The sequence below is a fragment of the Mixophyes fleayi genome, chromosome 4, assembly GCF_038048845.1.
Source record: "Mixophyes fleayi isolate aMixFle1 chromosome 4, aMixFle1.hap1, whole genome shotgun sequence".
Classification (NCBI taxonomy): Eukaryota; Metazoa; Chordata; class Amphibia; order Anura; family Limnodynastidae; genus Mixophyes; species Mixophyes fleayi.
The window spans coordinates 35,711,777-35,719,968 of NC_134405.1; positions in this window are offsets into that span (position 1 = coordinate 35,711,777).

Sequence of the window (8,192 nt, forward strand, 5' to 3'; positions counted from 1 at the left end):
TTTGTTTTGAATGTTAGCCATACAAGTGTGAATAATGAACTCACAGTTGCTTCTGATGTAGTCAGGTGAACAGTATAAGAGTCGTGTATGCAAATAAGAAGATAATTATTTTACCATGTTCCTGTATGCAGTAACTGTAACTGTCCAGAAGGTGGAGCTGCAGCAACTAACTAAAACCAAAGCGAACCTGTTACCTACACTCTGGATATCTCACTTACGCCACACAGTGGATGCACAGCGCATAACCCCTATATACTCAGCCCGGAGCTCATCAAAGTGCGCATTCACTCTTCTATTTCAGAAGACACCTACACAAACTTGATGTGGCAGGAGACGGAAAAATCTCAAGAAGCGCCCTGTGCAAACAGTGTTCACCCCTTTTGGCATTTTTGACGTTATTCTCTTACGTCATGGAATCAATATTCTCTATTATTTATTCAGCAATTCATATCATTTATCAACACAAAATGCTGTGTAGTGTCAAATGAATAAAAAACAGCTCTAAAGCTTTGTTTTAATTAATTACAAATAAAAACTAGACAATAATTGATAACCTAAGTAATCACCCCTTTTGCTAAGATGCATCTAAATAAAGCCAGGTACAATCTGGCCCTTCAGAGATCAAATAACCATATTATTGGAGATCACCTGTGTACAATAAAATGTTTCAGCTGATTTAAAAACGAATCCACTTGCCCAGGGGTGTAACTAGCAATCACTAAGCCCCATAGCAAAATTATTTCAGTGATGAGTATCTACTTAACACTCTAGGTGCCCCCCGCTCTACTAGCGGAGCCCTGTTTGGGATTTTAGATCCACTTTAATAATTGTTCTAATTTTTATAGACTGTGGAACTAAAAGCCTATTAGGGGTTCCACTCCGCACGTGCCGGCCCCCACCCATGCTCAGAAGTGCAAAGTGGGTATCGCTAGAGCGGAGGGACAAGCATCACTGACCCCACACGGCCGGGCCCCATATAAGCAGGTGCTGCTACGGCGGTGCACCTGTCTCTTTGAGCTCTCGTAGTTGGTTAGTACATTTACAGGAGCTTCATCATGAAGATTAAAGAACATTGAAAGCAAATCAAAGGAAAGGTTATTAAAAAACATCAAACAGGAAGGATATAAGAAGATTTCAAATACTTTAAAACCCCCCTCTTTCCCACACAGGACTGTCATGTCCCTTAAAAAGAAATTGGAGAGTGTGGCAAAACTGTGAATTTAAAAGAGCCAGAGAGAGACAGAGTGTATACTTCATCATCATCATCACCATTTATTTATATAGCCCCACTAATTCTGCAGCGCTGTACAGAGAACTCATTCACTTTAATACTGGGGTCCTGTCTGTAAATAAACTCTTTTCCTTGTCTCCTTTGTTGCACAGTGCCTCCACCTAAGTCTGAGTACCGTAGGGCAGAGCCGTAACTAGAGATTTTGCGCTGGGCAAAATAGACCACAATTTTGGTGGGAGTAGATGCTGCTTCCCAAGGCGCGCACTGCTGGACGACAAGTAGCCATCCTACTGTAATGGTGGGAGGGGAACAAGCCTAGCCTTTTCCAAGTAGTAGACGGCTCTACAACCCTGTACAACTCTCCCCTGGCTGTTCTTCTAGCTCGATCACATGGAGATGCTGCTGGCGTCTTAAGCTCACTGCTGCTGGAATCTTAAGCTCACTGCTGCTGGCGTCTTGAGCTCACTGCTGCTGGAATCTTAAACTTACTGCTGCTGGCGTCTTGAGCTCACTGCTGCTGGCGTCTTGAGCTCACTGCTGCTGGCGTCTTGAGCTCACTGCTGTTGGAATCTTAAACTTACTGCTGCTGGCGTCTTGAGCTCACTGCTGCTGGCGTCTTGAGCTCACTGCTGCTGGCGTCTTGAGCTCTCTGCTGCTGGCGTCTTGAGCTCACTGCTGCTGGCGTCTTGAGCTCACTGCTGCTGGAATCTTAAACTTACTGCTGCTGGCGTCTTGAGCTCTCTGCTGCTGGCGTCTTGAGCTCTCTGCTGCTGGCGTCTTGAGCTCTCTGCTGCTGGCGTCTTGAGCTCACTGCTGCTGGCCTCTTGAGCTCACTGCTGCTGGCCTCTTGAGCTCACTGCTGCTGGCGTCTTGAGCTCACTGAGCCTTGTCTGGATCCTGTTGGGGCCCTGTTTGGAGAAAGATAGTTATTATTCACCAAAAGGAAAGCAAAGCAGCTAGTGAACAGTCTAGGCTTCCCTCCTCTAACCAGCCCTCATATTAAATCAAAGTACCCATGTTTAATAATCAGGTCTCCTTTGCGAGAATAAATTAATATTATTCACTTTTTTTTTTCTTTTTTTTTAAAAAAGGCATACTGCCTTCCGCCTTACCATCCCCGACATTAAATTAATAGAACTCACATTTCACAAATAGGCCTTCTTCCACTCCAACTCAGTCCTACATTCAATTAAAAGCACTCAAAACTCCCCAGTATTAAATTAATAGCCCCCACCACAATTATCCCACAAGTAAAAGAATAGCCCCACCAATAAATTAATATCCCTTATCCCCGTTAAATTAATAGTCACCACCGATAAATAAATACCCCCTACCCGTTAAATTAATAGACCATACCCCCATTAAATGTATAGCCCCACCAAAAAAAATAACCCCCCACCACTATTAAATTCATAGACCCTACCACCGTTAAATTAATAGGCCTACTGATAATTTAACTGGAGTAGAGGTTATTAAATTAATAGCCCCTATCCCGATTAAATTAATAGCCAGTGAGGATGGACGGAGAGACTGACAGGCTGAGGGGGAGACAGAGGGGAAAGGGAGACGCACAGGCTGAGGGAGAGACAAAAGGAAGAGAATGAGAGACAGACACACCGGCTGAGGGGAGACACTCATATGTTGAGGGGGAGACTGTGGATATGGAGAAAGAGATTCTCAGCCAGAGAGGGAGACAGGGAGGAAACACATGCTGAGTATCAATTACCTAGATAGAGTAAAGGCAGGTGTACAATGGAGGAGAAGCTAGTGGGCTATCCAGGGGACGGAGGGTCCTCTGCTGAGCACTCGCCATAACCATGCAGCAGCTTGCTGTGCTAGCTGGTGGGCTGACCCCAGGGGAGGGGCGCCATGTTCACCTTGCCGACCAGCTGCAAGTGGCAGGGTGAGTGGGCGGGCAGACTGGCCTCACGGAGGAGTGTCCTGTGCTGCTTCTTAGTGCACTTTCCCTATATGGTGGCAGTAGCGCCTCTGCTACATGCCCCCCCCCCCCCCCCTCCCTACACTGCTCATATCACAATCCACTGGCGCTGACTCTGCATCAGCATCGGCCTTGCACCCTGGGCGGCTACACAAGCTGCACCGGCATCACTACGGCCCTGCTAATAGGGTCTTCGTGGGGTAATGTTCTTGGAATGAGTAACACCAGAGGGAGACTAAGGAACCCCCCCCCCCCCCCGGCCCCCTACTTAATACCGAAGACACACACATATGAGATAGTAATACACCAGGCTGGTCTTTAGAAATCACACCAGCACATTTATTGGTGGTGCGTGGGCTTCTAAAGATTTTTTTGTATATTTTATATATCAAAAATATATCTCTTTGGTTCAACTAATGGTGACGGGGAACTTTGCATGCAGTAAACACTGTAAGTATACAGCAATTTAAATGCAAACCTTTGAAGGGTATCTAGAGAACAAGACTAACTAATATCTAATGCACTAGTTATACAAGCCTCACTGGTTCTATACTCCCAAGAGATTCCACTATTCCTTCGAATGACTGTCCTGCAATATCTCTCTAACCATGATAACGATCACTAGCAAGATATATTAAGCGTTATCACAGTTGCTTTAACTTGACTACTATGTATCATACCAATGCATTTGAACATTAGACAAATGTATACAATTATACAGTCCTTGTTAAAAGGCAGTGCAAATACAGATAACTTATTTTCCTTCACATGTCAAACAGGGACTAGTTGCAAATAGCACAGAGCAACGTCACAGTTCCCTGTATTCCTTAATATTGACTAAACAGCGATAATCCCACACAGTGGCACTTTGCAATCTTACTCGCCTCTACAGTTACTTTCTCTATGTGATTTGATAAAACATGCTCCCTTGTCTGTCTTTCCTGCAATTCAACACGAATGCAGAATACAATTTACACCCCGCTGCTCCCTCTTTTCTTAGGTGTGAGCATACAATTTAGTACGAGCTGGCTCTTCGACACACAGTTAGAGGGCTTTCTCACAGATAGTAAATAATATCAAGGTGTTTGGTGAAATTTTCCTCAGTTTTAGTTTGTCTCTAAACCCTAATTATCTTTCCCTACACTTCACCCTTGTTACTATATCACAGTCCAGCAAATGGGTTTTATAAAATATTCAAATTTCCCTACTTGACTATTTACAAAAAGACTTTGTCCTCAATTAAGCTGGATACACACTACAGGTTTATCACCCAATTATCGTGCTCAAACAATCATGTTTTACCATACCAAAGCACATCATATCGTTTCATTTGATTTTATAACCAAACTAAAAATCTCTGTCAATGATGGAACGATGTTGTGCAAATTCTGAAGTGTGTATGCACTCAAGACCAGCAGTGTAGGCAGATCTCCACAGACTTTACATAGTCACATCCTTTTCAGCAGATGGTTATGACAGATGAAGAGCACAGATCTGAAGGTAAATTGTGTAAAATTGTGTAAGTGTATACGCATGAATCGCCATGCTTTTTGGGATTTTCAGTCGTTGGTAAAATCGTTAAAGACATTGCATGGGGACAAATTTTCTGTAGTGTGTACCTAACTTTACTTATCCCCACTGGTCTCCAGCATCCGTGCCCAAGATGGCTCCTCTGCTCAGGTATCTGGTAAGTTCTCCAGCTCTCCACTGTAAAGTCTTCTCCACTCTCTCGGGGTGTCTCTCTCTCTCCCTTATCTCTCTGTCTCTCAGACTCCTGTTACTCTCTCTCTGACAGGCTGCAGGGTACTCCCTCAGGATGGTTGCCTCTCAGAATCTCTGGCTCCTTCACAGGCTCCCACTCCCCACAGCAGGCTGGAAGATGTAGTTCTCTGCCGGCAGAGGGGGTATCTAAAGCGCATGAGCTGCCCGCTTGGGTCTCCGACACACATATAAAATCACAAAATAAGTTCTAAAGTCAGGGATGAATTTTAATTAAATAAAGGTGTAATTGAGATAAAGTTCACTGTAAGGCTAGGTACACACTGAAGAATTTTATGACCGACGTGTTATCTCAAACGATTGAACCTACGACTGAAGGTCTGATCAGTCTGGCAATTTATGCATACACAGTGACACGATTTACCTTCAGATCTGTGCTCTTCATCTGGTCCTCTAGTCTTCAAAGAATGACAGCACAATATTCATTCATTCTTGTCACATTGTCACACTGATTTAAACGCCTTGTTATAGCTATCCACATGTCCTGACGAATTTCATTAGCTTCTGTGACTCTCAAACGAAACATTCTATCGCAGAATGAACAAATGAATTATTCCTTCTACAGCACTCTCTACATTTATTCACCGGGACATTCACCGCTAGCATCGCCTGAAAAGAGCCCAACTCTGTAAACTCTATGGCGATCATGAGCACGAGTGATTACACATTACATGATCGGTCGGTGATTGGTTGGAAAATATTAAACAGTGCGACCAACCAAATGAAACGAGGATCGGCACTTTGGGACGACTTTAGATCACTATACACACTCACACAATATCTGGCCAGACGGTCGCATGTGGGCTGATTTGTATGGTTTTCGTGCAATCATTGGGCCAGTGTGTGCCTAGCCTTACTGTGTTAACTGCGAGTGCTTTGTTGATAACACCATGGGCCAATCTGATAAAAATCCCAGATGATTTTTTCTTGCAATCCAGAGATTTTGTGCCTCATTGATATCAATAGTTCCTAGTGAACTGATAAGCAGATAGGTTGATGGCACCATTTGAAGGAAGGTGGGCAAGGAGTTCTAGTCATCACCTGGTATCCCAAACAAGAAAGCATAAAATGAATTAGAAAATAATATATGTGCAAATAAAACATCCACGGTACGCACCCTAGTGTACTGGTTTCAATGCTAACCCGACAGCCTGTACAGTTACATCCATTGTGAAAAGGCTGGGAAGGTGGATGCGTTCCCATGTACATTCTGTCAGGAGGAGGTTAAAGAGTAACTGCAGGAATATAAACATTACAAACCGAAAGGCAGATACTTCGGACAAGCAGAGAATGGAGTTTATTGCAGACGTGAGTTATGCCAGAAGCATACCTGAGGATGTTACTGTACGACAGTGCATAGGGGCTGGACTGTATACATGGCATTGAGCTTTACTCTATATCGTAGGCCTTGGAGCTGTATTTCATATTATACTGGGGACAGTAGTTCACTGAGTTTAGGCAGATTCCTTTATTTAAAAAAAAACACCACAAGTCATGAAGTAATTCTTAGCACTTTTAAAAGGGAAAATTGTAGTTGCCTTTCGAGGCGAGGCATTGCCTGGAATGAATGTGGCGTGATAAAATGGGGCAGATCCCTAAGCTCCCACTCTACATTAATACTATGCCTCAGTGATATCACTGGTTCCTAGTGAAATAAACATACTTGCCAACTTTTGTCTTCTTCCCTGTCGGACATGCCAGAGGAGAGGGCACTGTAAATCGTCCCCACCGCCTGCGACACAACACCCTGATTGCATTATTTCGTTGCAGGGCAAGGCCAAAACTATGCGTTTCGTGGCGAATTGCATCATGGAGGTCCCCATCCTGCCCACTTCATTAGCAAGTGGGCAGTATGCGGGAGATTGGTCTCCTCTCCCGAGCGTGCCGGAGACCTACTCGAAATTCGGGAGTCTCTGGGACTTTCCGGGGCATGTGGGAAAGTATGGATTATTATTATTATTATCCTTTATTTGTTAGGCGCCACAAGAGTTCCGCAGCGCCGTACAATGCACAGACAATAGACAGTACAGGGTAAAATATTACTGAGCAGTAAACAAAAATACCAACAGTTCTGAAGCTCCAAGCAGGCTAATGCAGAAAGGCCGGAGCAGAAGAGTAGGTAACGACACAGGAGGGAAGAGGGCCCTGCTCAAATGAGCTTACATCCTAAGGGAGGGTGAACAAAACTCAGGTACAAGAGGGGCCAGTTGATGTAAAGGATGGAGGGGAGAGCGGGTTAGGTGGAGGGATGGTAGGCTTTAAGGAACAGGTGTGTTTTTAGTGCCCGTTTGAAGGAGCTTAGAGTGGGAGAGAGACGGACGGAGCGAGGGAGGTCGTTCCAGTGAAGGGGGGCTGCGTGGGAGAAGTCTTGGATTCTGGAGTGGGAAGAGGTGATCAGAGAGGAGGAGAGGCGACGGTCATTGGCCGAGTGCAGGGAACGGGCAGGAGTGTGAATGGAGAGGAGGTTGGAGATGTAGGGGGCAGTAGACTGGGAGAGAGCCTTGTATGTGGTGGTCAGGAGTTTGAAGATGATTCTGTAGGGGATGGGGAGCCAGTGTGGATTTAATAGGCTGCATTTTCCTGAAGATTGGATGAGCCCACCAAATGGCTGACCCCACTGATGATCCTTGCCTAAGGCCTCAGTGGCATTAGCAAAAGAAAAATGCAAGTAAAAACGTGGAGGCAAAGGTTCTTGCTAGTGTATTTTGAGGTCTTTGCAGGTCACTCACCCTTCCCCAACTTAAACACAAACAAGATGCATTCTTAAGACCCACCCTGATGCTAGTAAAAAACAACAATGGGGTTTATTTTTAGACTTGTTTACATGCTAATGTACTTACCTCCAGTGGCAATGGGACCTTAGTATCCTGAAATCTTGCAATATTTATGGATTCAAAGCCAGTGAAATAATCAATATGATTGATCCTGAATCTGCTTTAAAGGCTAGCACAGTAGTACTGTCAACCTACTACCATTTATTTATATATACAAGTCTTTATTAAATAGTTACTGTGAGAATCATAATAAGAGAACATTATCTATATTAGATGTAGGTTCATTGATGTTAATACAATATGCAGAAAACTACAATGGACTGACTGATGTAGCTTTGATTATAATGTGTGCTAGTTAATATGAAGTAGTCCTATATCATTATTCACTGGCCAGCCTATATACTTTGCCATTGTAATGCATTATGCCAGCTCCATCTGCTTCAAATAAATACAATAGATACTAATAATA